Source organism: Lonchura striata, chromosome 2, assembly GCF_046129695.1.
Source record: "Lonchura striata isolate bLonStr1 chromosome 2, bLonStr1.mat, whole genome shotgun sequence".
NCBI lineage: Eukaryota > Metazoa > Chordata > Aves > Passeriformes > Estrildidae > Lonchura > Lonchura striata.
In genome coordinates, this window is record NC_134604.1 from 111,234,896 (window position 1) to 111,260,714 (window position 25,819).

Below are 25,819 nucleotides of genomic sequence, written 5' to 3' on the forward strand. Positions count from 1 at the left end.
CAGCGTAGCTCCTGTGCTGCAGGAGGGGAGGTGTATCAGCACAGAGATCATCACAGCTACCTCAGGGAGGCTCTCAGCCTCCCACACTGCTCCAGCTCCACCTGGGCCAGCCAGAGCAGAGGAGCTCAGGTGTGTCTGCAGGAGCCCCGTGCCAGCTGTGCGCCAACAGCTGGAGCACGGCACAGAGGTGTCAGGGGAAGAGAAAGAGCAAAGAACCCCAATGGCCTGGCAGAAAGTGAGCTGGGGTGTCTCGTGTCTTCTAGCAGGGCTGCTGGTGGAAATGAACCAGAGAAAGGGATGTGTGCTCATGTGGGAGCATCTGCAGAACACACACGTGCAGAGTCATAGAGTTTGGGTTGGAAAAGGAATCAGCTTCAGCTGTTAACGCAGCACGTCCAGATCTACCACCATGTCCCCCAGTGCCATGCTTCCACTTTCATGTATAATAATTAATAGATTATATAGAAGACCAATTTTTGGTCTTTTAAATACCTTCATGGCTGGTGACTCCACCACTTCTCTGGACAGTGTATTTCAATGCTTGACAGTTGTTCCTGTGAAGACATATTTCCTAATACCCAATCTAAACCTCCCCTTGAGGGAGGCTTTCTTCACTTGTCCTATATTTCTTTTCCTGGGAGAAGAGACCAATACCTATTTACCCAAAACCTCCTGTCAGGGAGTTTTAGAGAGTGATAAGATCCCACCTGAGCCTCCTTTTATCCAGGCTAAACTCCCCCAGCTGCCTCAGCTGCTGATCATAATATCTGTGCACCATCCCCTTCCCCAGCTCTATTGCCCCTCTCTGGACACTCTCCAGAGCCTCAAAGTATTTATTGTTGTGAGGAGCCCAGAATTGAACACATTATTGAATAAAATTGGAGAAAAACATGGTGACAACCCTAACAATGCCAGGTGAATGGCAGCCTAGTACATGCTGATAAGTGAGAAGCATCGACAATTAGTAAGAAGAATTCGGAAAGTCAAGGGCACTTTATTGACTTTTAAACTGCTACGCTCTGGAAAAGGCTTGGTTCACTCCTGACGACAGCTCTGCAGGAAAGCTTCTGTAGAGTGTGGAATCTGTGGGAAAAATAATGACAAATTGTGTATTATGAGGTGTAAGACAGGGTGGAAAACATTATAAACAGCATAATGTGATAGGTAAATGAATAATGCACTGCCAACAGGGACACTGTGTTCAGTTTTGGTCAGTGCTTTTGGAGGAGATAATACAACAGCAGAGGGGATTCAGATAAAAATAATTAAAATAAATAGAGGAATAAAGGATTTTCAACATGAAAAGATAAAAAGGATTAGGTCCATTTAATTTAAAGACAAAATAAGAAGAAATATATTAGAGGTTTCAATATGATGAGTTTAATACAAATGAAATATCCTGTTCTCCTATTCAATGTTTCTCTCATTCAAAAAGGTGGAAACCTTACGTAATAAAAATCCATAAGGAGTGATAAAAGGCTGTATTTTTTGTCACAACACCAATACAAAACTATTCTCTGAAATGCTTTGTTCTAGCAAAATTAAAATGGAATTAATGCATATGAAGAAAACTAGAATATGCAAATTAATGAGGCTCAAGAAATATTTTTCAAGAAGTTGTAAACACCATCTCTAGATTAAGCATATCCTGCTCTGATATCATACCAATTCCAGCATCCATTCAGGAGGGGGAACAGAAAGCCTGGGAGGGAGGGTGCCATGGAAATGTTTTTTCTACAACTAATGGCATTAAGACTTTGGATATCTCATGCCCTGTTGATACTAGCCCTAAGTTGTTCATGAAGGCAAAATTCATCCTTTTCCAATAGCAAAGCTTCTGGCCCTATCATTGCATTGCTGCAAGCCAATGAACTTTAAACTCTGGATGTTTGTGTGTGGAAACCTCACTGCCAGTGCAGACCCAAATCATGCCTGCCCTGTGCCTCAGGCTGGGATAACACACAGGAGAAAATCGACTTCTGCTGTGAAAGGGAAAAAAATATTAGCCTGACAAATTATTTAAAAGCAAATAATAATACGGAGAGCTATTTGTAACTAGGAAAAAACTAACAAGTCCCAGCAGACTGGCAGGCAGAGAGTGGAGAAAACATTGCAGAGCTAATTAATTTATTACAGAAATCCATAGTTTAACAAATTATTAGCACTCAGTATAAATGCCATAACCAAAAAACAGAACATTAGAGCTTTCAGGATCATCAACTAGCATCCTTTTGGGAAGGTAGGACCAGTGCAGTATCGAACCTTCAGGAACTAGTGGCTCATGACACACTGCACGTAGTGGCCAGATTTTTCCAAAACCAAAACCTCTTCCTTCCTCATACCTTAAAAAGCCAACAACACAAACCAAACCCCAAAAATCTTCATGCCCACACGCAGTACAATGAGAGAGAGAGAAAGAGAGTAAAAAAAAAAAAAAAAAATTTAAACCTCCTGGTCTTCATAACCCAGTTCCTCCTACATGCATTTCCCACAAACTGTCAACATCCCACAGGAATCTACCCACGTTACACATCACAGCACAATGCTCCCAACAAAAGGCATCTCAACCCATGATGTTCCAGGCAGCCTTTCAAACCACCTTCAGTGTAAGTTCACCAGCTCTGTAATTAGGTGTTAAGTTTGATCAATCTGGGAATTTTTGCAGGCAGAGGATTCTTTGGCTGTTCAGAATGATTTATGCTTGCATGGTCTGGCTGGAAGGAACAAAGATTTGTCCCATGAAGAGAATGAGAATTTCCATACTTCTAGTGAAGCAATTAAACATATGTTCAGGTTCATTCCTATTTAAAACAGCCTTTAATCAAGCTTGGGGACATCAGTGGTCCTGTCAGTTCCACGGAACTAAAACAGTCAGGTGACTGCTCCCCTAAACAGGATTTAATTTATAAACATCAATAATAATGTTAATAAGCATCGTCATAACAACATCTGTTCTGTTTGGCTTTACCTGACAACACCAGACTTCAGGAGGGAACTATGATAAATTAAAAGCAAAGTTTCGTGTCATAAACAGAGCTGAGGAGACAACACTGGGAATAACACTGATCCTTGCCAGTGCATTTTTCTTTGGTACGTGGCATGGTGTTGCAGGGTTAAAATGGCCATTCAAAATGTTTTTTTGGTGTGTGATTAACTCTCAGCAAGTGAATATTCCTACTGACCCTGAGAACTGAAGGATGTGTCATGTGTTTCAGTTTAGTCTCCGAAATCAGGGGTTAGGGCAAAAGAAGGTGGAAAATATAATTTTAGGACACCAGGAGGTAAAAGACAAAATGTAAAAGAAAATTATAGGGCCATGTAAGCAGCCAGTTCTCCAGAGGGCCTCCCAGCATGTTTCAGGTGTTTTACTAATCATTACATTGGTACGTGTTGAGAGAGTTGCTGCTAATGAGTCTTCTCCTTCTCCAAACTCTCTGCCTGGAATGGGAATAACAACAAATTTGGCAATCAATTCTTGAAGTTTCAGCACCAATCATGTCTGGCACAACTCACTAATCTAAACAGGGATCTGCCTCTGTTTTCACCACACATACCTTAATTACCACAAATCCTGATTTACATTGTTATCTCTCAGGAGCATTTGATATCTTCCTGCAGCCCCTTTCAACTTCCAGATGAACTTTGGATGCACCATCAGCCAGACAACACATTGTGGCTCTTTGGTTTCCAGTGCTCTGTTACAACTGATATTCTGATATTCCCTTTATTTTATTTACCTTCCTATAACTTTAAGATAGCAATTATGAGAGGAGTACAGAGAGGTGGGCACACAGAACTCAGTGGTGGTCAGGGACAGCTGCTCCATTGCAGGTGACTGTCTGACCACTGTGATAAAGAACAGCAGTTCTTCTTACTGCAGAAGAGTTTTCCAGATTAATTTTTGTTTTTATAAATCTAATCTTTATTCACATTTCATTGTCGCTCTAAGAAAAATTACAGCATTTTGTTACTGGTTCATTTTCTGAAGTAACTTTGCTTTTGCAGTTGCATGTGGTACGACCAAAATCTTTGCATATGCTATATATATGGATATGTATATAAAAACAGATACACACACAATAACATATGTGGAGGTATCTTGATTATGCTCATTTGGGAGGGATAGTCAAAATTACAGAAGAGCAAATTCAGTGGTTAAAAGACATATTTTAAGTGGGACATGGTGCAATTCTTCCCTCTGATCTCTACTGTGACCTTATACAAACCACATTATTTCAGGAAATGTTCTGATCTTTCTAGTCAATGGTTGTGAAGCAACATTTCAAAGGAGGGTTTTCAAGAATATTACAGTTTCTTATTCCATGGGAATGCAAGGGAGGAGAAAGAACACTCTTATCTTATGCAATCATTCAACACTTGTATTAATGATACATTCATACACTTAATAACTTTCTGGGGTTTATTTTTACCTTAACATTAATGAAAAACACACTGAAAGACAAATTATAAAAATGAGAAATTTAAAATCTGAATCATCACTGAAAGGACAGAGTGACAACATAGGGATGATCTATTAGATGTTCCTAAGCCTCTAAACTTTGGGATTGGCCTTAGTGGAACATCAGACCTCTGAGTTCATGGTAAGTGATTTAAACATGAAACATCTGGAGTTTTAGACAATTGTGTCTAAAAAGCAAACCTGCAACTCCCCCAGATATATATTTTTAAAACATAATATTTTTTAATTCTTAAAGTACTTCTGCAGTATCTTGAGGTAAGAGAGGTTGCAATGGACCTTTGTCCAGCAGACGCACTTGGGAGGAGGATTTGGAGCCAAACTTTTCTGTGTTGGCTCCTCGTAGCTTCACAACACTCAGTGTTGTGGGTTCCCATCCCCTGGGTCCTCTGCCAGCTCAGTTTTCACACCCTTGTGAGCTGCTGTGCTTGAGGATGTGGCACAGAGGAGGAGGAGGGATAAGGGGATGAGATCCAGTGTGGTTCATCCCCGTGTTGCACTGGAGAGATGCAGCAAAAGCTGACAGACAGACAGACAGACATGCTCAGCCCACACCTTTGCCTTTGTGTGGTCACAAGAACCAGGAGGGGAGGGGACAGGCTGGGTGAAAAACAAGAGTGGGGATGCTGACGTGTTTTTTGTTTGTTTGCTTTTTGTAAAACTCGTGGTGATAAAAAGCCAATATAAATTTCAGTTACTCATCATATCTGAAATTATTAGGGAGAACTGTTCCTAATTTCACTCCTAATTATGGTACTAGTAATTTCAGAAGTTTTTAAAATCAGTGTGAGGGACTGCAAAAATCTCCCCATGAAAACAAGCAGTGACCATGAAGGTGTAAAATGAGATAATTACAGCCTGAAACAAAGGAAAACATGTTAGTATTCAATTACCTCAATGATAATTAAAACTTTCATCTGATGGCCTTAACTTAAGCATCTACTTAGGAATAGAAGCCATTTTGTTCCTTGTTGGTCCTCATTTACATTCCTACAATGGTGCTGGAATAAAAAAACAAGTCAGTGACCAAATGGAGGTGTCTGTATGGCCTTGAAGCAAAAATGCTCAGGATTTAAATTCCCTTTACTGCAACATGAGCTTGGTTAGGGGTGATTTGCTCTTCGCTTTCATTCACAACAGAAGCAGCCAAGTTCAGGTTCAAGAGCCTCTCAAAAGGCTCTTCAAGCCCACATGCCTTTCCCTGACTCTGTGGTGTGAGACCAGTGGGCTCCTCAAGCTCTCCAGAGCTGCTGCAGCAAAACCTCCAGCGGGGAAGATGAACAGCAAAACTGCTTCCATTTTTCAGGTGGAAAATAGTTCATTGTCAACAGACTCCTCCACAGAAAGCAAGGAAAAAAAGATCACCAGAGTGCTGTAGGGTGGTGAAACCCCCACCCAGGGCAGGTACAGCATCTCTCTGAACACCAACAAGGGACCCAGCAGCCAGAGCCCAGGTCTCTGCACCAGCACAGGGCTGCAAAACAGAGAAAAATAAATAACACAAAAGGAGGGGAAAGATCAGGTATGAGAAACAACCTCCAAATGATCATATCTTGATGTATTTATTTACACTACTTTTCAAAAATTCCACCAGCCACATCCTTAATCCCAAAGATTCTGAACTATGCAGCAGAGCTATTATTTTCCCTAGACAGGGATATATTTACTTTCAAGTTGTTCCTTGGAAACCCTTCTACAATTAATTCTTTATTAAAACCTTTCAGAATAAATAGCAGGTAAACTTAGAACAGGCTCCCTCCATGTTTTGCCAGTAGAAATGAAAGTGCTGTGTGTCCTGAGGGACAAGTGATTTGCTGCCAATAACAGAGTGCTCCTTACAAAAATATTCTCCCTTCTTCCTTAATTAGGTCCTTGTCCCAGGTGTCTGCTCATGTACACTCCTAAAGTGGACAGGTAAGAGACTGGGCAATCTCTGCTTCTTCAGGATTTTTTAAATACTCTTTCAAACAAGAATTCTTTTAAAATTTATTCATGCCAAAAAAAGGCAATACCTCCTCCTTTAATGCCCTTAACTCTGCAGGAAAACAAATGGTTCCACAGAACATTAGCAGCAATCAAATGGCAAACCAGCTATAGTTAATCAAAGTAAACATTACGGCAAACACAAATTTGCTTTCTCTTACAGTAAATGACTGTTTATAGATGTCTACTTGGGTAAATAAGCTTCTCAGAAGGTTGGGGTTTTTTTCTGGAGAACACCCATAAAACTTGGAAATTCCAAATACATATTTTTATGTCTTACTGTGTAGTCACTCATAAACTTAATGTACATTTACTGCAAAAGTACCATTGCCACTGATTACTACTGACTTATTGCAAGCCAAATATTTATTTGAACCAATCTCATACGGAATACATTTGCAATATTTTAAAAAGCTAAAGTTAGTGATTATAGATAGAGTGAAATGGAGCCATTATTTGAAAGTTCTGCTACCATGCAAGGTACTTTTCTCACAATATGCTTATCCCAGCCACGCTGGCCCCCTTTCTGCAAATTCTTTTCTTGCATTGTTCTAGCCCAGCAGTCATCCTGCATATTGACGTTCCTGTGCAAATAGACACTTAGAAATGAGGTTCCTTGGCATTTCCCGAACTTCAGAGTGTTTTCAAGTGCACTTCCTAATGCCTTTTACTCTTGAGAAAGACTTGTGCAGTTTTGAAGAAGAAATATGAATTCTCATGGCATGAACACATGCTCTGTGATGAATATAGATTTTGCAATGTGTGCCATACTATCCACTCAGAATGTGCTGCTGTTGTACAGAATTATATGCTTGTTTCTCTTGAATAGAATTATGCTGTGAATAAGTCACTGTGAATCAAAGTGTCTCCTAAACCAATAAAGAACTGTACAACAAGCTCAGTAACAACAGAACAGGGTTCTAAGTGTTGCAAGCATTAAATAACACAGTGAGATGGAGGTGGTCAAACACACTAGGTGTATGTTGAACTCTAGAGTCTTTAAGAAACTTTCAGCCTGGTTTAATTACTCATGAAAGATATTTTAATGCTGCTTTGCAAAAGGCCTTTTTCTTGCTGCATGTTATCTTCCCAATAAATTTCTCTTGCCCCTCAGGCCGAATCATTTCAGTAGGAGTGCATCGATCAAGTGTGTAATGATTCTCTTCCCCCACACCTGACATTTCTACCATTTCGCTTTTAGAGGTTTTTCTTTGATTTTCTCAATCATTAGCTGGTTTTATATCTGTGAGAGTGCATGGCAGAACAGAGGGGCTGTGTACTTAGGTTTATTCAGCACAACTCTATCATCCTGTTTTTACACCAACATAAAATTGGTTTAACACAGTGATAAACCAGGCCTGTAACAGCCAGTCCTTCATATCTCAGAAAGACAGAGTAAATTTCTGGGTTTTGGGTACCCTTAGCTACTACATAGTTGCTCTCATAGTTTCTTTTTGTTTCATAATTAAGCTCACTACTCTGTTTTGCCAGTCCCTCACATCTTGTGGAAGCCCGTGTGATATCCAGTGCACAGAAGCCTGAATGTGCTTCGTTTTGAGAATATTCATCAGATTGGGGGATTTGGGTTTGCAGATTCCTTGTCAAAGGTATCTCACAGCTGTGGCTTGAAAAACTCAAAAGCTCGCGTTTGCTCGTCATCCAGAAGGAGAGAAAGCAGAATTGATACGTGTAGCTCAAGAAGCAAGTTTTTATAAGGCAGATGCAGAAAGACAGTTCTGGCTCCTGGGATGCCTGTGTGAGCAGGAAGGATACCTCCCATCATGTCAGGGTTTGATGAGTGCTGCTGCTCTGAGCCCGACTCTCTTCCAGCACCGTTCCGACATCCAGGCAGGCATCACTGTTAGAGCTGCAGTTTTGTGATAGCTGTCACATGAATTTTGTTTTCAGCTGGCTTCGTGTGGTTTTAAATCCATCCACAGCTCCTGCCATAAGGAGACATTTGTTTCTTAAGAGGAGAAAGATGTGCTGAGTGATGTGGGAAGAGAGACACGGTGAACACATTCAGAGGGGCTCTCAAGGATGCCAATCCCACAGCTAGAGCTCCTGATTTCTTCTGGATATCTCAGAGGTCCTTCCAAAGTATCTCAAGCCATCTGTATCCTCTCTATCCGCTGTGGTTCCATGTCCCTGCCCTGCCTGCTCCCTCCTGTCAGTGTGGGTGGGCTCTTGCCTGCCTGCACAGCAGTGAAATGCATTTCTGCCAGTGCAGCTGAAACAAGAACTGTGAGGAAACATCAGGGTTTTGTCAAAGGCAGCTCCTGCAGCTCCTGGGGCTGGTGCAAGGACAGGGCAGGAGCATGGCACAGGAGCAGGCAGGACATCAAGCTGCCAGTGAGCTTCATCTTCTGGTTATGGTTTCACATCTTGCTGAGTCCTGCCAAGGAAGAGAGAGGAGACCTGCCCCTCACCCTCTCTCCTCCCCCAGCCACACTCTCCTGCACCATTCCCTTGGGATGGTTCTAGTGATCAGGTAGCCCTGGGGCAAATCAATGCAGAGAATTGACCTGGTGGAAATCCAACACCGCAGATAAATAAATCTGCAAGTGCAAGAGCAATTTACTGCCAGATATGTCAACCTGTCAAGTGAGTGGGCTCGCCCTGAGGCCACACAATTTCCAAAGCCAGTATGAGGAGGCAGAAGGGTGCCTGCAGCTGGGGAGAAAGGGCAGGGGAGATGGAGCAGGACCTTTCTTTTCAGTGAAAGGTGGGCACTGACTTGGCAGGGCTGCTCTTAGTATAAACACACCCCCTTTGGTTCTGTACCACCTATGCTTAGAATGGAAGGGGGCTCAGCGGGGGACAAAATTCATAGAGAAAAATTTAAGTTGCTGGAGATTCATTCATCAGGGTTGATTGATTAATTAGGGACAGAAACAGACTTCTCTGAGCAAGTGGTTATGTTATCTCAGTTGTGAGATTACCTTATCTCAGTTATATCAGATTACTTTATCTCAATTGTGATCATGGAAGGAGCCCAAAGCATCTACAACTACCTGAGAGGAAGTTGAAGTGAGCTGGGTCTGCCTCCTCTGCCACTCTCAAGTGAAAGGACAAGAGGGGATGGCCTGAAGTTGCACCAGAGATGTTCAGATTAGATACTAGTAAAGAAATTCACTGTCACACTGATCAGGCATTGGAATAAATTGACCAAGGAGTTGGTGGAGTCTCTGGAAGTGTTCAAGAACTATCTGGATGTGGCACCTGGGGACATGGTTTAGGGGTGATTATGGTGGTACTGGGTTGACAGTGGGACTGGATGATCTTACAGGTCTCTTCCAACCTTGATGATTCTGTAATTACACACGAGGCTGCTCTGTGGAAATCTGTAATAGTGATGATTTTCATCTTGTCCATCACAGATCCCTGGAGCTGTCTGTTAGAGGGCTGAAGGCTGGTTGGGTGACCCACTGGATGTGGACTGGCTGCCCCTAGAGAAGTCACCTGTGTGCTCAGAATCTCCTGACCCCACAGAACCAGGAACTCAATTCCCTCTGCACAGCCAAAGCAGCAGAAATGAGGAGGGGGCAATAACACCACTCTGCTATTGCTACCACTGAAGTAAAGATAAATAGTTAACAAAATTGTTGTTCTCCTTTATTTTTCAATATGTGTATTTAAAAATAGATAATATCTATGTGTATTTAAAAAATAAAGAATATTTGTATTTAAATAAAATTACCCATGTTTTATACTACATGCTCATGATGATTGCCTTGCATTTTCCCCATGAAAACATGTATGGTTTATCCTGACAAACCACTAGCCCTAGTAAGAGCAGACCCAAACCTTTGGCAGGAAATTATGCTACATAATTTAAAGCTACTTTATACTAAGTGTGTATTTTTTCAGCCTGATGCAAGGTAGAAGAAAAGCCCCAACTCTTTTTCCTAAATTGATATGATCTTGCTAATTTAAGAAAGAAAAAAAAAAACATTTCTAAACATCTCATTTAAAAATTAAAATTCAAATAAAGGTAAAGAAACAAACTTTTTTTAAACATTCTGCAAAGAAACTGGTATATTTTGCTATTGTGGAATTTCACCAGGACTCACTGAGTTCTTTTCAATTCCCATTTTTTGCATAACCAGCTCTTTGTAGTCTAGTTTGCACTGACCTGGATGTACAGGGTTTGCTGCCACCTTTTTCAGTTACTGAATTCAGAAATATTCCTCTTTAAGCAATCTTTCCTGTTCTAATCATATTTTGAAATCATTTAACTGCCTATTAGTTAAACTAATAACTTCAGAATGGCTTTGCACTTGCAGGATGTCAACAGGTCCAGTTGTCTATCCTTAATAAATTTATCTAATGAAGTTGCTGAATATTTTGTGTTTCTGTGTGCACAGAAGGAAATGAGATCCAAAACTGGTAACATTTGGAGAGAAAAAAAATATGGCATCCTTTTTTCTGCTTTGTGAAATTCTTGGGTTTCAGCAGTCACGCACATGGTGCATATGGTCTGTCAGTATAATTTACCTGAGTTCATTCACCATTTTAGTCAGTGAAAAGCTCACCACCTGTGCTAGATTATAAAATATTGATAAATAATATATGTGGAAATTAGTTAGCATTAATGTATAAGATGTTTCTATATTAGTAAGTTCCCACTAGGCAGAAGGAATTTGTATAATTAAGATCATTTATCTGTAAAAAAGTGAGTGTTTGAAGTTGCCAGTGATATGTATCACAACATTATCAGAAATTATTAAAAAATCCACACTGGAAAAAAAAAGAAGGGAGCAGTTCCCTACAAAGTCAAGATAATGGAACTTTGGAGCTTCTGAAAATTCTTAAATGCTAGATACTCATATAAAATGTTTTGTTTATTCAAGATTTGTTATTCAACTCAAATAAAATGCTTTGTTTATTTAGATTTGCTATTCAATGTAAGTATGAAGACTGACAAGAATGTTATGTAGGTAATACAGTGAAACTTGCAGGACACAGCATCGTCTTATTTACTTGGTTTTAAAAGTCTGCTCAATGCCATGAGCATACAAGAGCTGTGGTTTATTTAAAGTTCTGATGGATAATTCAAGGCAAGTAATTCCATCTCCCCGTGTCTTCATTTTTTCACACTCTGTGCTGGAGGATACTGGGATGTAGTCTTGGAAATATTAAAGGTTTAATTATCTCTTTCTGAGCATCACTGCTCTTACCTCAGGACAGCACAGAAGAGAAATGACAAATACACACATCTTTTCAGGTTTATGAAAAAACATTGACCCTCTTTAAAAGAGAAAAAAGTTAGTTAAAAGGTGTTGCTCACTGACACACTAGGGTGAAATTCTAGTTCCATTAAAGAAGGTCTGGGTTTGCCCCCATCCTCAACAGGGTTAGGTTTCATTTGTCTTTGATGGGATTTTGCACACTGCCTCATTTCAAATTATACTTATTACATGTTTCGCTCATATCTCAATTTGTAAGGGAAAACATCTCAACTTGTAAAGGAAAACCTCTCTGGAGGAATGTTATGCATGAAGAAGGTGACAAGGAGCAGCCATTACATCCAGAAAGATGTAACTATAAGAGTCGGGCTTTAAATTTATAATTTGATTTAAAATTATTATTTTATTTAGAAGAAATAAAATAGCCATCTAAACTGTGGGCATTGTTTTGACTCTAAAATAGGCACCTTTGCTCCCTGCCTTGGCTGCCATCGAGGTATCCGATGTTTGAGGTGCTGCCCACGATGGACAGGCAGGTTTATTGCTGCTCCCTGCTTCTGCTTTTCCCAAGCTGCAGCAATCAAACAAACAAGGAAAGTCGTTCCTACAAGGTGGAGTAGATAACTGTTACCATGCCTGCTGGTTTTATGGCGGAGGAGAAGGAACAGACCTGTAACTGCTGGCTGTAGAACCCTCTTAAACTTGCATTTATTTACATAGCATCTATGGCATTTAGCCGACTGAAGAGAATTGATTAGCGAGGAGGCTGTTAAACAGCAGTCCCATAGCAGGCACTGCACCGAGGATTAGAGGTTTATTTCACTAATTGCCCTCCCGTAGTCTTTATGAGTCAATTCTAAAAAAATAAAGGAGCGCTCCAAACTGTGTTTGGAATAAAAGCAGAGTGATGCTTTTCACAGCACAGAAATCCCATAGATGAGCTCTTTTAGAAATGGGTTTAGGATTTTCCAGCCAAATTTTTCCTCTCTGGTGAACTCTTGCTGTATCCCTACTATGCTGTTTAACCCGTGGCATACTGAAAAGCAGACCTGCAGCAGACACATTAAGGATGATGCTGCCTTAGCTGTACACCACAGCTGCCCGAGATGTAGGAGCCACACACCTTTGTTTTGAAGATTTTTTTTTTTTTTTTTTTTTTATCAAGGGAAGCAGAAATAAAGCCCTCACCACTGCGGTTTTACAAGCTAATTAGAAAAAAAAGGAGATGTGCACGCTGCACCCTTAAGAGCAGTGTTGGTACTCACACGAAGGGATGCCCTGCTCCAGCTGCCTCCCGGAGGTTTCCAGGGCAAGGACAGCACCACTAGAGGGCTCACAAAGTATTTAAAGGGTTATTACATGTGCTACATGAAAAATAGTCTCATTTTGCTTTCTGTTCCCCCATTTGTACAAGTGACAAATTTCAGAAACGAACCTGCTAAGAGTACCTTTATTTGAAAGTCAGCCCCATGCTCTGTCACAGGTTTGCCTCCACATGGGGACACTTCTCCTGCCCTCTCCTGGGTAAACTGGTCTTCCATGGAAAACCCCTTCCTCTTCTTATAAATTTAGGGATAACAGACTGTCAGGCATCTGGAGATTTTGTTATGTTGCTCATGGAGGGAACAATATGTTGTTATATGGTCAGGAAGGCTGGCCACCCCTACAATTAGATATGAAAGCTATTGTGGCTACTAACAGATAATGTTGACTACCTCTGTGTAAAAATGCATAAAAAACATCTCCTCTTAAGAATCAAGAACTACCTTTGTTGATGGGGCAGAATACCAAACTAGTATAACAAGTTTTCTTTTTTGTCTTAGCCCTGAAGGCCTTGCTACAATATTTGGTGTTGAGAGTAGAAATGTTCTAATATATAGCCCCAAACTAAAAAACGTGAAGACAATAATCACAGGAGTATTTCAACGCCGAAATACTGAAATTAATTTCCTTTTTTCTTTTCCTCTCTCTTTCTTTTCCCTTTCCTCTCTGAAACAGACTGCCAAGGGAATTATTATGATTACTCTGCATGTTTTGCAGATGGTTGGCTGCTGCACAGGGTTCTCAAGAGAGGTCAACATCCTATAGCATCCAGCTTGGATGCTGCCCTACAGACCAGCTGAGCTATGGAAGCCCTTAGTCAGCAAAGCTTTTGCTGACATGACTAATTAAAGTCTCTGGTACGTGTCACCTCCTCAAAGCTCAGACTGAAGCATTTTCATGATCTGGGACCTGATTTTACTCTCCTACTGAGCCCAGTGGATGTACTCTATGTGTAAAGAATGGAAGTTTAATTGGAATTTCACCTCTTAAAAATATTTATATGTAGATATAAATAGATATACACATAAAAGCTGTAACTCTGATGTATTCAGAAGCCATGTTCAAGGATGTTTTCAGGAGCTTTATTCTTATGGACACCAGAGACAAGGACATTGGTTATATCACGGCCCTGCTGTGAGGACAGGAAGTTTTCCTGCTTTTTGGCTTTGCTATGTGGCATTCAGTCAAACAGGTCAGAGAGAGGCTGATGGGAGGCAGCAGGCTGTGTGTTTATTTAATCTGTAGCTTTTTGGTACATAATTGATAGATTCACCTTTCTGGTACAGTGAAGTGGAAGAAAAAAAGGGGCAATATTGACATAATCCTGCAATGCCCACCTGGAGGCTCCTCTGCTTTCTTCATGAATGCCAGTAATGTAAAGCACTCTGCTTCCATGATTACACTCATTAAAGATCAAATTTCAGACCCAAAGGAAGGTAAAGGATGAGCTGGTGCAGTTCCCTTGGAGCCAAGCAGCCCCCACGACTGACAGGGAGGCTGTGGCTGGGGTTGGGAGCAAGCATTGCTGCTTGTACTGGGAGTTTGCTCCTGCACATGGCATCAACTCCAACTGTCCAGACCTTGGGGAAGGTCTCCAGGGCTTTACCCTTAGAGGGAGACAAAGAATTCTCTGCCATTTGAGGCCTTCAGAAGACCACTCCATTCTCCCCTATGTGCATCCAAAGAATACTCCTGGATTTCTGTCTTCCTTACAGCAGTACCATCCTTCAGGACAGGAACATGTTTCTCTGACACATCCAGTTCACAGGGACAAATGCATGGAGGTGATAATGCTGAATAAACAGTCCAAGATTTTTAAAGCCACCTTGAGTAAAAACTGGATTTTCACATCCTTTAGGTAATTAGAGCTTTTGCCATCATTGTCTGAACTTCACCCACCCAGGCAGTCCCTGCAAATGTGGCATTATGCAAGTCTGAGTTTCAGATTTATTGTTTAAGATTATTTTGGAACCAGTGACTGACACAGACATTTCTCATCTAGTCACAATTCTTATAATTTGGGGTTGCAGGCATCTTGCATTTCTAAAATGCAAATTGTATATTTATGGTAGAAATTGTATCATTTATTTCAAGGTGGGCTTTTTCATTCTGAAAAAATTTCACAAAGTTGCATACCCGTATTTATGTATGATGAGGTTGTATAGACTAATAAAAGCAAAGAAATTACAAAGTAATGTTGATGATAAATTGATGATACATTTCTAACTCACACTGTTGTGCCTAGTTAATGCAGGACTGATAACCACCTCATGATAATTACATATTGCAGAGAGGGTGGGCAATCTTTGTGGGGAAGAAATCACTGGTTTGGATTCATGCTACTTTCTTTGAACTTTATTGGCATGTTTGATTAATATCTCTTTTTTATATTTTGAGCTCATTTGCAAACTAAAATGAAAAGCTCTTGATGGGTCAGGAAGGACAAGACTGGTTTTGACTCTTGTCAAAAAGACAACAATAATCTTAATTATAAAATCAGAGAATGTTAGAATTGTTTGGGTTAGAATGAACCTTAAAGATCGTCTCATTCCAACCCCCTGCCATGTGCAGAGACACCTTCCACTAAACCAGGTTGCTCAGAGCCTCATCCAGCCTGGCCTTGGACACTTCCAGGGGGAGCCCACAACCTCTTGGGGAGCCTGTCCCAATGTCTCACCACCCTCAGAGTAAAGAATTTATTCCCAATATCTAATCTAAGTCTCTACTCTGTTTCAGTTGAAAGTCATTATCCCTTGTCCTACTTGCCCCTGTAGAAAGTCTTGATTCAATTTTTGCCACAAAAGCATGCAGTTCTTTCTTCTTTTCATTAACCATACTTGATCATTATTTCCAGAAGAGATACCAGCCAGTCTTGTTTCTCCCTGTGAGAGGAGGAGAGGCTTGGGATAGCACAGGGAAGGAGCTGTTGCACACAGTGACCACAGGTTTCTGTTGGTCTCTGTTTTTACAGTTTCTTAGAGTTCAAAACCAAATATGTCTTTTCATTTCTCACTGGATATGAATGTAGTTTCAATCCCAGAGCAGTGGTGGTATCTCTCATTTTACACTCTTATGTCCTTAACCCAATTTCAATGGTCAGAGCACTCTGGGCCAGCGACTTTTGTTCCCTCAATATGCACACGGTCCCCAGCACTAGAGAGTCCCATTCCAATGAAAACATTAAGTGCATCTCTGCTAGAAATGCTAAATAATTGATCACAAATCCCTAAATCATACAATGCAATGTAATTTCTTCTCCCAGATTTTCTTACACTGTTATTTATATCAGCTTATGGTATCGATAAAAAATTTGTAATGAAGTCCCAGAGATGCTTTGATTTAATGTGGTTACAGAGACTATCATTGCAAGTGGGAACAAATAGCTCTAATGGATTTTCTAGTACCTTGTTTTCATCATTGATAATAGACTTTCATCTGGGCTGGTCGGAACTGTAGGATGTCCGTGTGTTCTGCACCCAGACTTTAACAGATCTATATTTTATGGCCCTACAGTAAAAGTAATTGCAGGTTTTATAATGTCTGTGTACTGTTCCGACTGAAAGCAATCCATTTAGAGACTTCTGGAAGGTTGAGTTGTTTCAGTTGCAAGTGCATGAGCTGAGATGAGTTCCAGTCATGCATCCAGCCAGTTACCTGCCTCTTTTTAATGAGGGCACATTCCAGAGATCTAACTTTCTTTTCCTTTCCCTGTACCAAAATAGAATAAGTTTTTTGAACATGAGGGGTTTGAGCTGAAAGAATCCTGCCCCTGAGCTTCATCAGTTCAGAGGAAGCAGAGGAACGTGGAGGCCAGCACAGAAGATGCTGGCAGCTGGAAGCAGCAGTGAGGGCAGGATGCCAGCATGGATGCTCACCCTCTTCCTAAATCAGATTCTTCAGCTGCAGCTCACACTCGACAAAAATCAAGACTTGATTTTGATTCACTGTCTGACCTCCAATTAGCTTTCAAAAACCATGTAATAGTTCTTGGCAATCTCACCTTAGCAAAGCAGGAACTAAGGCAACCAGAAAAACAAAATCACTTCCGTCATTCTTTTTCTTTTTCTTTTTTTTTCTTTTTGTTATGTTTTGTTTTGGTTTTAATGTTAAATGACAGGTTAATTACACCCTCTACCTAACACTGGAGGGTTCTGCCAAACATTTGCACCTACACAGCCCTGCACAGAGCTGCCTCCTGCCCCCATGGTAACTGCCAGCCCTGCAGCAAGAATCTGGCCCAAGAAAGGGAGAAGGTAACAGGGGAATGTGTGTTTTTTAAAGGCACAAATACCCTCTAAATGCCAGTTCTGCCATTTGCACCTCTCAAGACCAAGAATAACTCAGTCCGAATGTTAACAGTGCCTTTTTCACTGTATGTGATGAATGGATTAATCCTGCTGTTTTCAGAATAATTAATCTAGCTTGACACTCCAGGCGAAAAATCCAATATGCTGGATTCCACAGACATGGCAGTGCTTCATAATATTTCATTATTTTTTCAATGTATAATTAATAAGGAGAGTAGGAAATCCAGAAGAATCAGCCAGCATTAAAATAAGAAGAAAAAGGTCAAGGTATCTGGAGTTGAGTCTCAGCTATTTCAATGACAGTATCAATTGAAAAGAAACTCCACAACTGAGAGACAGACAAGATCCAGTTGCAGCTGGCTACAACATAGATGCCACTTCCTAAACCACCTAAACTGTTTTATGTCATGGCATGAATTATTTCTCTCGGTGATTAATCTAATTTTAAAATGTTACTATTTTCACAATATATTCCTTGACTGATACATCCAGATGTATCAGCTGAAGAGAAAAGAGCAGCCAGCCTATACCTTTGGCATCGCCAATCTCCCAAAAGCAGCTGTTTCACGCAAAAACTTGTGTATGGCTAAGTAAGGAAAAAAAGTATTCTTTAGTCTTATGGGTAGACAATTAGAGAATGCTCGTAGTAATCATATAATTTTATATTTTCAAAATGACCCCCCCAAAGATTTTCCCTGATTCAAACAATGCATATCATTCCTCCAGCTCTAGAAAACCATATGAATCAAACTGTTATCTCCAAACACCATTTTTTTTTTTTTGCTTAAAAATTACCTCCCCTCCCAACACACCCACATTATCTTCTTATGTGCTTTTTTCCCCCCAGGTTAAATACTCATTTTGAGGCTGCAGACATGACGATACAATATTTGCAGTGTGCTTGGTTCACCTTCCTACCTGGTAAAATAAGCAATAACAACATATTTGGAGCTCCTGCATGGACCAGTGGGGGCTGACTGATGAAATCTTCACTTGGCCCAGACACCACTGACCTGCTGTAGCTCAGAACCTGTCCTGAGAGACAGAAAAACCTTTATTTCTATTTTTCAGGAGGATAATAATGTATTTTTAGAGGGAGTTGCTAAATGACATCTTCTCTCTGCAGCATCCCCAGCTGAACGTGCCGCAGAGCAGTTCTGCGTCACTCCAAGCTGCTCATGAGGAACTGGTGTGCTGGTGCACAGATCTGATCATGGCTCTTTGGGAAATTAGGGAATGAAGAATTTGCCTGAGTCTTTAATCAGAGAAGAAAACAATCCATGGGACAGATACTCAGTTGTGGTCACTTGCCATGGCCTTATGGACTTCAGCTGAACAACGTTATGTAGCAGCAGCAACAAGGTCTGGCCTGTGAAGGAAGGTGGAAGGAAGAAGCCACAGTCACAGGGAAAATCAGTGTTTATTCAGAACTTCTGTGTGTTCTTGGATCAATGTGAAAGGGTGTTATACTATTCAGACATGTGAAAATGTATTCTTGACCCACAAATCTCTCCTCAGCCATCATGGTGCTTCAGTCTTGATGGAGCACTCACGGAAATATGCAAAGCAGAATCACTGCTGCCCATTCAAAGCTTCCCTGAAATCAAATGTATTTTTCAGCCACAAGACCTATTAGACATCTGGCATGGATTAGACACATGTCATGATCAGAGGTGATCTACTGGAAGGTGTCCCTGTTCCTCTCAGGGAAACTGGTCTGGATGATCTTTAAGGTCCCTGACAACCCAAACCATTCTATGGTTCTTTGGACTGGGATTTTGAAGCAAGGTTTTGGGAGCTGGGGTACTACAGGGTTTCTTCTGTGAGAAGCTGCTGGAAGCTTCCCCTATATCTGACCCCAAATTAGAACAAGGGAAAGGTGTGAGAAGTCCTCCCACTAAGGAGGAAGGAGCATCAGAGATGAGTGATGAACTGACTGCAGCCCCTCTTCCCTGTCCCCTTGTGCTGCTAAGGGATAGGAGGAGGAGAAATGGGGGTGAAGTTGAGCCCAGGAGGAAGGGAGGGGTGGGAGGAAGCTGTTTTAAGGCATGCTTTTCATTTCTCATTATGCTACTCTGTTTTTTTTTGTAATAAATTAATCTGATTTTCTCCTATCAAGTCTGCTCTGCCCATGATGGTAATGGGTGAGTGAGCTCTCTCTGTCCTTATCTCAACCCATGAACCTTGTGTTGTATTTTCTTTTCCCTGCTGAGCTGAGGATGGGACTGATAGGGTGTCTTTGGTGGGCACCTGGCATCCAGGCAGAATCAACTCACCGTGACTCATCAGACTATATTGAGAGGAAAACTTCACTGTGAGAGACAAACCAGACCCCAGAAAGTTTTAGTCATCCATGGAGCTAAAGCAAAGGTCCTGCAGCTCTTGATCTAATTGAGCTTAAGCTCTGCAGCAGAGAGATTGGAAATTTCTGGAACCTTTATTTTAATGGGATCTCTTCAGGCGATCCAGTGCTCTCCTGTGGGACCAAAGCTGGATTCTGGAAATCCTCTCTGGAACAATGGATATGTTGTCTGAGCCATCTGGTCTGAGGCCCATCACAGTCTCAATTCTGCCATGAAGCAGTTTCCAAAAGTGTGGTGCCAGAGAAGGACGGGACTGGGAACACAACCACCAGCCATAGAAACAGACTCGTTCTTCAGCAACAAGGACCATGAGATGCAAGCCCAGGTTTGCTAGTGCCTTATTTTAATCACTCTGCAAACATATTTTCTTTCCCATGCTTCACTGTCTCAAAACCTTTGATTCTGTTTCATCCACAAATACGCTGTAAAGTTTATGTTTGGGTTTTTTTTAAGGAGCCTTTTACAATTTAGAAATCCTCTGTTTTCAGCTGAGGCAGTTGTAGACAAACCCAACCACTAATGGCTAAAACATTATATTGGTTTTTTGCTCTCATTTGAGTGTCTCTAGCTGGTATTTCTCATTGTACAGTTCATTTTATAACAGGACTACCCTTCAGCATATTTGTGTACAGGGCTAACCACAAAAGGGCCCTGTTCCATAATTGTGTTGAGGTAATACCCAAGGCTCTCAGCAAGAATAATAATAAATGACATGACACAACTGTGCTGAGTCATACCTTTTTAAAGCCCGGCTCTTTTTGGGGGACACAAGAGCATAGATAAAAGCAGCCACAGGCAGCAAAGAGCCCCTTCTGAACAGCTCCTGGTAACTCATTCAAGTCAGTGGTCATAAACAACAATAGCACAGCTGTTAGATAAATGGGATGCTTGCAACTGCACACAGAAAACCTAAAAATTTCAGCAACAAACCCATTAGCTTTTACTACATGAGTGGTACAGGACCTGCTGTTTCAGTAGTGTTCTGCTGGGTCACATAAAACCTGTCGAGAAAACACAGAGAAGTCTGGCACCCATCCATTCCTCAATCTGTCTGGGGGCAGCTGGGAAACTGCCCCAGCCCGTCCTCAGACCTGGGGATTCTCTCATGTGGCAGCCACTGCCAGAGTATCAGGACTGTCACCAGCATGTTCACAAGCCTCAGTTTGCAGTAAATGCTCTTTATCATCTCTCCTCAACACGTAAAATAAAAGCTCTATTTTTTGTAGCTGTTCCAATCATCCCTGCTCCTGGGATGTATATTTTCAAAACAGCGAAATCAGCACCACTTGTGGATCATCTCACCAGCCTATGACCATATCCAGCACAATTCTCTTCACCAGGAATTTTAAAACAAATTTCTACCACATCCTATTGACATCTGTAACCCATGGCTCCATGCACAACAGCAGAGAGCACATTCTGAAATATCCATGATGTATTTTAAAGGGACAAGAGTAGGGATGAATCAGAAGACAAGGCAAAGACATCATGAGCCAGGGTCTGTTGTTTTGTTTCTTAGGGGATTTTGGCATAAAGTGTTTTTCTTTTTTTTCCCTGTACTAGGTAGTCTTCCTAATTTGTTATGACTCTAAAAGAAAAATAACCTAGGATGAGGGAATTAGATTAAGTCCTTCCACTTAGTTAATTTCCATGATCTAATATTTCCCTCATGTTCCAACATAACACTGTGCTCTACTGACGACATCAGGGCTGAGGAAGTCTCTTAGAAGTCGGATTCAATTCAAGGGCAAGGCAGAGCAGAGACCACTTAGTTCCCCAGATAAAGTGTTCTTGGTTTAGTGTGCTTGTAGGGAGCCAGAAGCTGTAATGACAATGCTTAGGAAACCAAGTCCCTTTGGATGTAGAAGATCAATAATGTTCTCAACAAAGCTGAAAACAATTTAGGACACAGTGTCTCACCAACTTGTGCTGTAATGTTTTACTATAGTTTCCGTGGGTCTCATTTTTGACAATATCTTGAAACAGCAATCAATACTTGCCCACGGTATGCCTCCCTTCCCATTTATTCTATTTTCCAGCCAGTGGCAACAACAATTATTTAAGGAAAACGAAACATTGATATGTTGCTAACGCTGAGTATTTACTGTATGCGTAACAAGGATCAAGACCCTTCCATGCTGGACACTACTGAAGAAAAGATCCCCAGATACCCATGCTGGAGTATCTGAGGAAATTCTGCATAAAATAAACAGCAATGGAAAATCACCAGTGGGTTTTACTACCCTTTCATCCAGCAAATAAAAATGTTACCACAAAGACAGTAGACACTAAAAAGGAATGGACTATCTATCAAGGGAGCTGAGCTTGTATGTAGGAAGGAAGAGAAGGAATTATTTTAACAATGTGGGGATAAGGGTTTTGTGGCAGCAAAGTAAAAAAAAAGTTTGGTTTGTGGGGCTGATTCCTGGTATGTGCTACTTTTGTTTTTCTATTAGCCTGTGTTTTATGCTTGCTAGAAATGTCAAAGTGTGAGATGGAAGATTTTGGTTTATGTCCATATATTATGAAGGCAGTAAAGCAAAACGATCTATCAATCCAGTACTTGGTGTTTAATCTCCTTTCTTCCTTAGGCCTACTTCTCCTGCTCTTCCAAGAGGATGGGAACTGTCTCATTCCCAGGAAGTAAAACAAACCCTCAACTTCAGAAACAGAAAGGCTTATTGAGCCTTTGGGAAATGTTCTGAACAATGCTGTCCATCTCCTGTGGCAAAACGTTGCAGCAGAGACAGTGCTGGTGGAAATGAGTGGCAGAGGAATATTGCAAAATACATGTGACTCTAGAGCCCAGTATGAGTGTCTGAGGGAGCTGAACACAGGGACACACTGGGGAAAGCACTACAAACTGCTGGATGTGATGGCATTGCTGAATACGGAGCAGCAGCAAGAACAAGGCACACGCAGCATGAGGAAAACAAATGTATCACCTGAAATAATTCAGCCAAGTTATACATTCAGTGTTTTTAGGTAAATCAGAGACATGAGTGAGGAGTGATGTTATTCTTTGTGCTCAGAACCAGCTCAAGTTTTTGGTTTCCAGATCCTTGTTCACAGAGTAGCCAAAAGAACTTTATTGTAAGCAAACTCTGGACATTGCCTATGCTTGATTTCTTGGCCCCAGGTTTCCCATCTCAGTACAACTGGACCAGCAGGAGCAGCACTGGCAAAGTGGGCATGGAAAAGGCCCCTGGGATGGTGACACCCTCACCAAACCACACTTCCATCTGCTGGGACTAGGACAAGGCACCTCCATTGCCACGTCCTCAGTGACAGCCCTCAGCAGTCACAGCCTGTGGGATTTCCTCTGGTTTGTGATCTGATCTCCAGCCCACAGCCAAACTGAACCACCAGGGTTACAGGTAAGGGAAGGAGAAGTGCTCTTTTTGCTCCTTTGCATCACTCCTTCTTCCCACCTCCCAGCCTCCCCCCTCACCTGCATCAATCCAAACCTCAGGAGTAGAATCACAAGTTAAAGAGCAAAAAACAGGGAAAATGGAAAAAGCTTGTCATAAAAAGGGGTTACTCATACCATCATGAGGAAGCAGGATGATTATACACACTTTACACAGAGTGATAGAAACAATAGCATTACTCACATCATTTCCAACCCTAATGAAGTGCATCAGTTACACTCCCACAGCAACCTGGAGAAGGAAGAAGAGGAAAGTCTGCTGGTGTAGCCTAATAAGGGATTTGTGAGACAATCAGAGCCAACAAGTTCTACTTATGGTTTGGGGACTGTGGTCTGGGGTTTCTATATGTTCTCAGCAACCCAGAGGGGGAAGAAAGAAAGAAGCACAGGTGTGTGTATTTTTTGTATTTTTCCAGCCACCTCCTCTTCCAGAATCATCCTTAACATAATCAGTTCAGGCAGAGGGAAGGTAGAAACAAAATCAAAGGAGGAAGTTTACCAACAGCTGTTTTGAAATTTGAAGAATACACTTTGTATTTCATTCTAAATAACACCAAAAAGACAGAGGAACAGGACAGAGCTTCTTGAGTGCAATTCTACAGCCAGACTTCCTGGAAAGAGCAAGAGCTGGATCGACTTCGTGCCTGTACCTGCAAATAGAAGCAATGACAGGAAACACACCCTCTGCAATTTGATGATTTCCCACCCGAGACCACCTCATGGGAAAATCCTAGGCTTCAGAATCTGTAATCCTTGACTTTGTGTGAGATTGAAATAATTCAAAATTAATTACTCACTTCATACTTACAAAAATGCTTCACTGCTGCTTCATATAATCTTGACCTTTCTATTATAATGTTACAAAAAAGAAAGAGAAATCTAAATGTAAGCATAAAATTAAAAATTCAAATGAGCATCATGCATCTTAAATGTATTGAAATAAAGCAAAATTTTCGTAAAGATGTTGGTGAAATCATAGTGTTCTGTGTTGAATCAGCACTTTATAAACCTCCATCCAGCTCAAGAATTTGTATGCTTTGTACATGTATTCCTTTTCAGCAGAAAGCTTTCCCAATATTTTTGATTGAACCATCATAACTTCTCCATAGCATTTCTACTTAAAATTCCCTTTGCTCACATTGAGAAAATAATCACGTAGCTTTTTTTTTTTTTTTTTTTTTTCCCACTTCTTGCCACTAGAGCACCATTAGCTTCATAAGAAGCTTGGAGCTATTCAGTTTGAATAATCTCAAGGAAAATTGTGCAGAAGGCTCCTCAGTTTGCATTACCCCTTCCCTGAGTGTCTGAGCTCTCCAAAGGCATAAATGGAACCCCAACATCACTCCAAACTTTTTGCAGCAACCCGTTGGTGTTTCTGTTTATTATCATGCCTGATGTTACAATACACCCTCCCTTAAGAAAGGCAGCATTTAATTGACCAAACAAGAAAAACAAATGCTTCCCCAAGGCATAAATTCCATGAACTGTTTGGATGTTTTCTATGAAGCTAACAAACACTTCTGTCGGTATTTGGAAGACTTAGACACTGGTTTTTGAATGGACTGAAGCAAAGAAGAGACAGCATTAATTGGATTTTAGAATTTCAACAAGTTTAAAGACATTCCAGGGTAAATACTATTTGTTTTATAACATTGCTCATATAATAAAGGAATAAAGGAAGTTTTTAAGATAGACTTTATACTCTGATTAAAATTAATTTTTATTTATATTAATACAGCTAGAGTAACAGAAAAAATGTGTGGTTATATTCCAGACTTACAGGGAAAAGTGTCAGGCCTGCTCTTGAAACCTTTTTTTTAATATATTTGTATTTAATGTATCCCTGCAAACAGACTACATGTGGAAACACTAAGTGCAGCTTTATGGACTTTTGAGGGCTCAGTGCAGCTGCAAGGTTGTAATCCACAGGTGATCCAAACACAGGAAAAGAAATGGATTCAGTTTTTAATACCAGCATCATGTACTGACTTCATGCTGGTGCAGTGTAGATGAACACAAGACTATAGAGGGGAGGACTAATTCTTGTTCTCTCCAAACAAATGAAAAACATTAAACCAGCGTTTTCACTGACAGAAAAGAAAAAAAACCAAAAAAACAACCAAACATTACAACAACAAGAAGAAAGAAACTCTTCAATTTCCATGGTTTTAGCATTTAAAAAAAAACACTGGCAAGCTGGAATTCAGACTCCAAAGCCATTAAATTCTTGAGGATGTCTCAGCACTGTCCTTAGGATCAATGAATCAAAGGCATACCACTGTCTCACAGGCAAGTTCCCTGTTTTTCTCCCCCTGGCTCTTCCCCCTAAGGGGGAGCATTCCAGGAAGGATGTTGACTTTTCATAGAAACATGATACAGTGAGCCTGGAAGGAAGAGATACCTGACTGGGACAGGTTTGGGTTACCCAAGAGCTGATGTTTTTCTCATCATATCTGAAATGATCTGTAAGTGCTCTGATGTGCATGATTGCCTGAAAACTGAATGCTTAATGCACACAGTCAAAATATGAAGCATATACATGCAATTTCAGCTTGATCAAACCCAGGGAATAAAGTTCCTAATGCAGGAGTTAATTAAAATACTATTCAGACCATATTCAGAATATAAATATGGAATAGCAATCCATGTTGCCCAATCTCTACAGTGCCAGACGTATTTAATCCTAATGAATGGAGTTATTTTGAATCGTGATTTCCCTAAAATGATTTAATTATTTCAGTTTATCA

At 40.8% G+C, this 25,819-nt stretch overlaps 1 long non-coding RNA gene across 2 annotated transcripts in view; it reads right to left on the reverse strand.

Annotated features, from left to right (window-relative positions):
• Positions 1 to 974: 974 nt before the first annotated feature.
• The window catches only part of LOC116184550 (uncharacterized), an 89,635-nt gene continuing 64,790 nt past the window's right edge, over positions 975 to 25,819 (reverse strand). The window contains exons 2-4 of one of the 2 annotated variants that reach the window (XR_013342097.1): positions 23,257 to 23,304; positions 18,198 to 18,314; positions 975 to 1,083 (exon numbers count right to left, since the gene is read on the reverse strand). This is a non-coding gene — a long non-coding RNA (uncharacterized LOC116184550). The remainder of the gene's footprint in view (positions 1,084 to 18,197; positions 18,315 to 23,256; positions 23,305 to 25,819) is intronic. The other variant, XR_004149304.2, reaches the window with a different exon arrangement.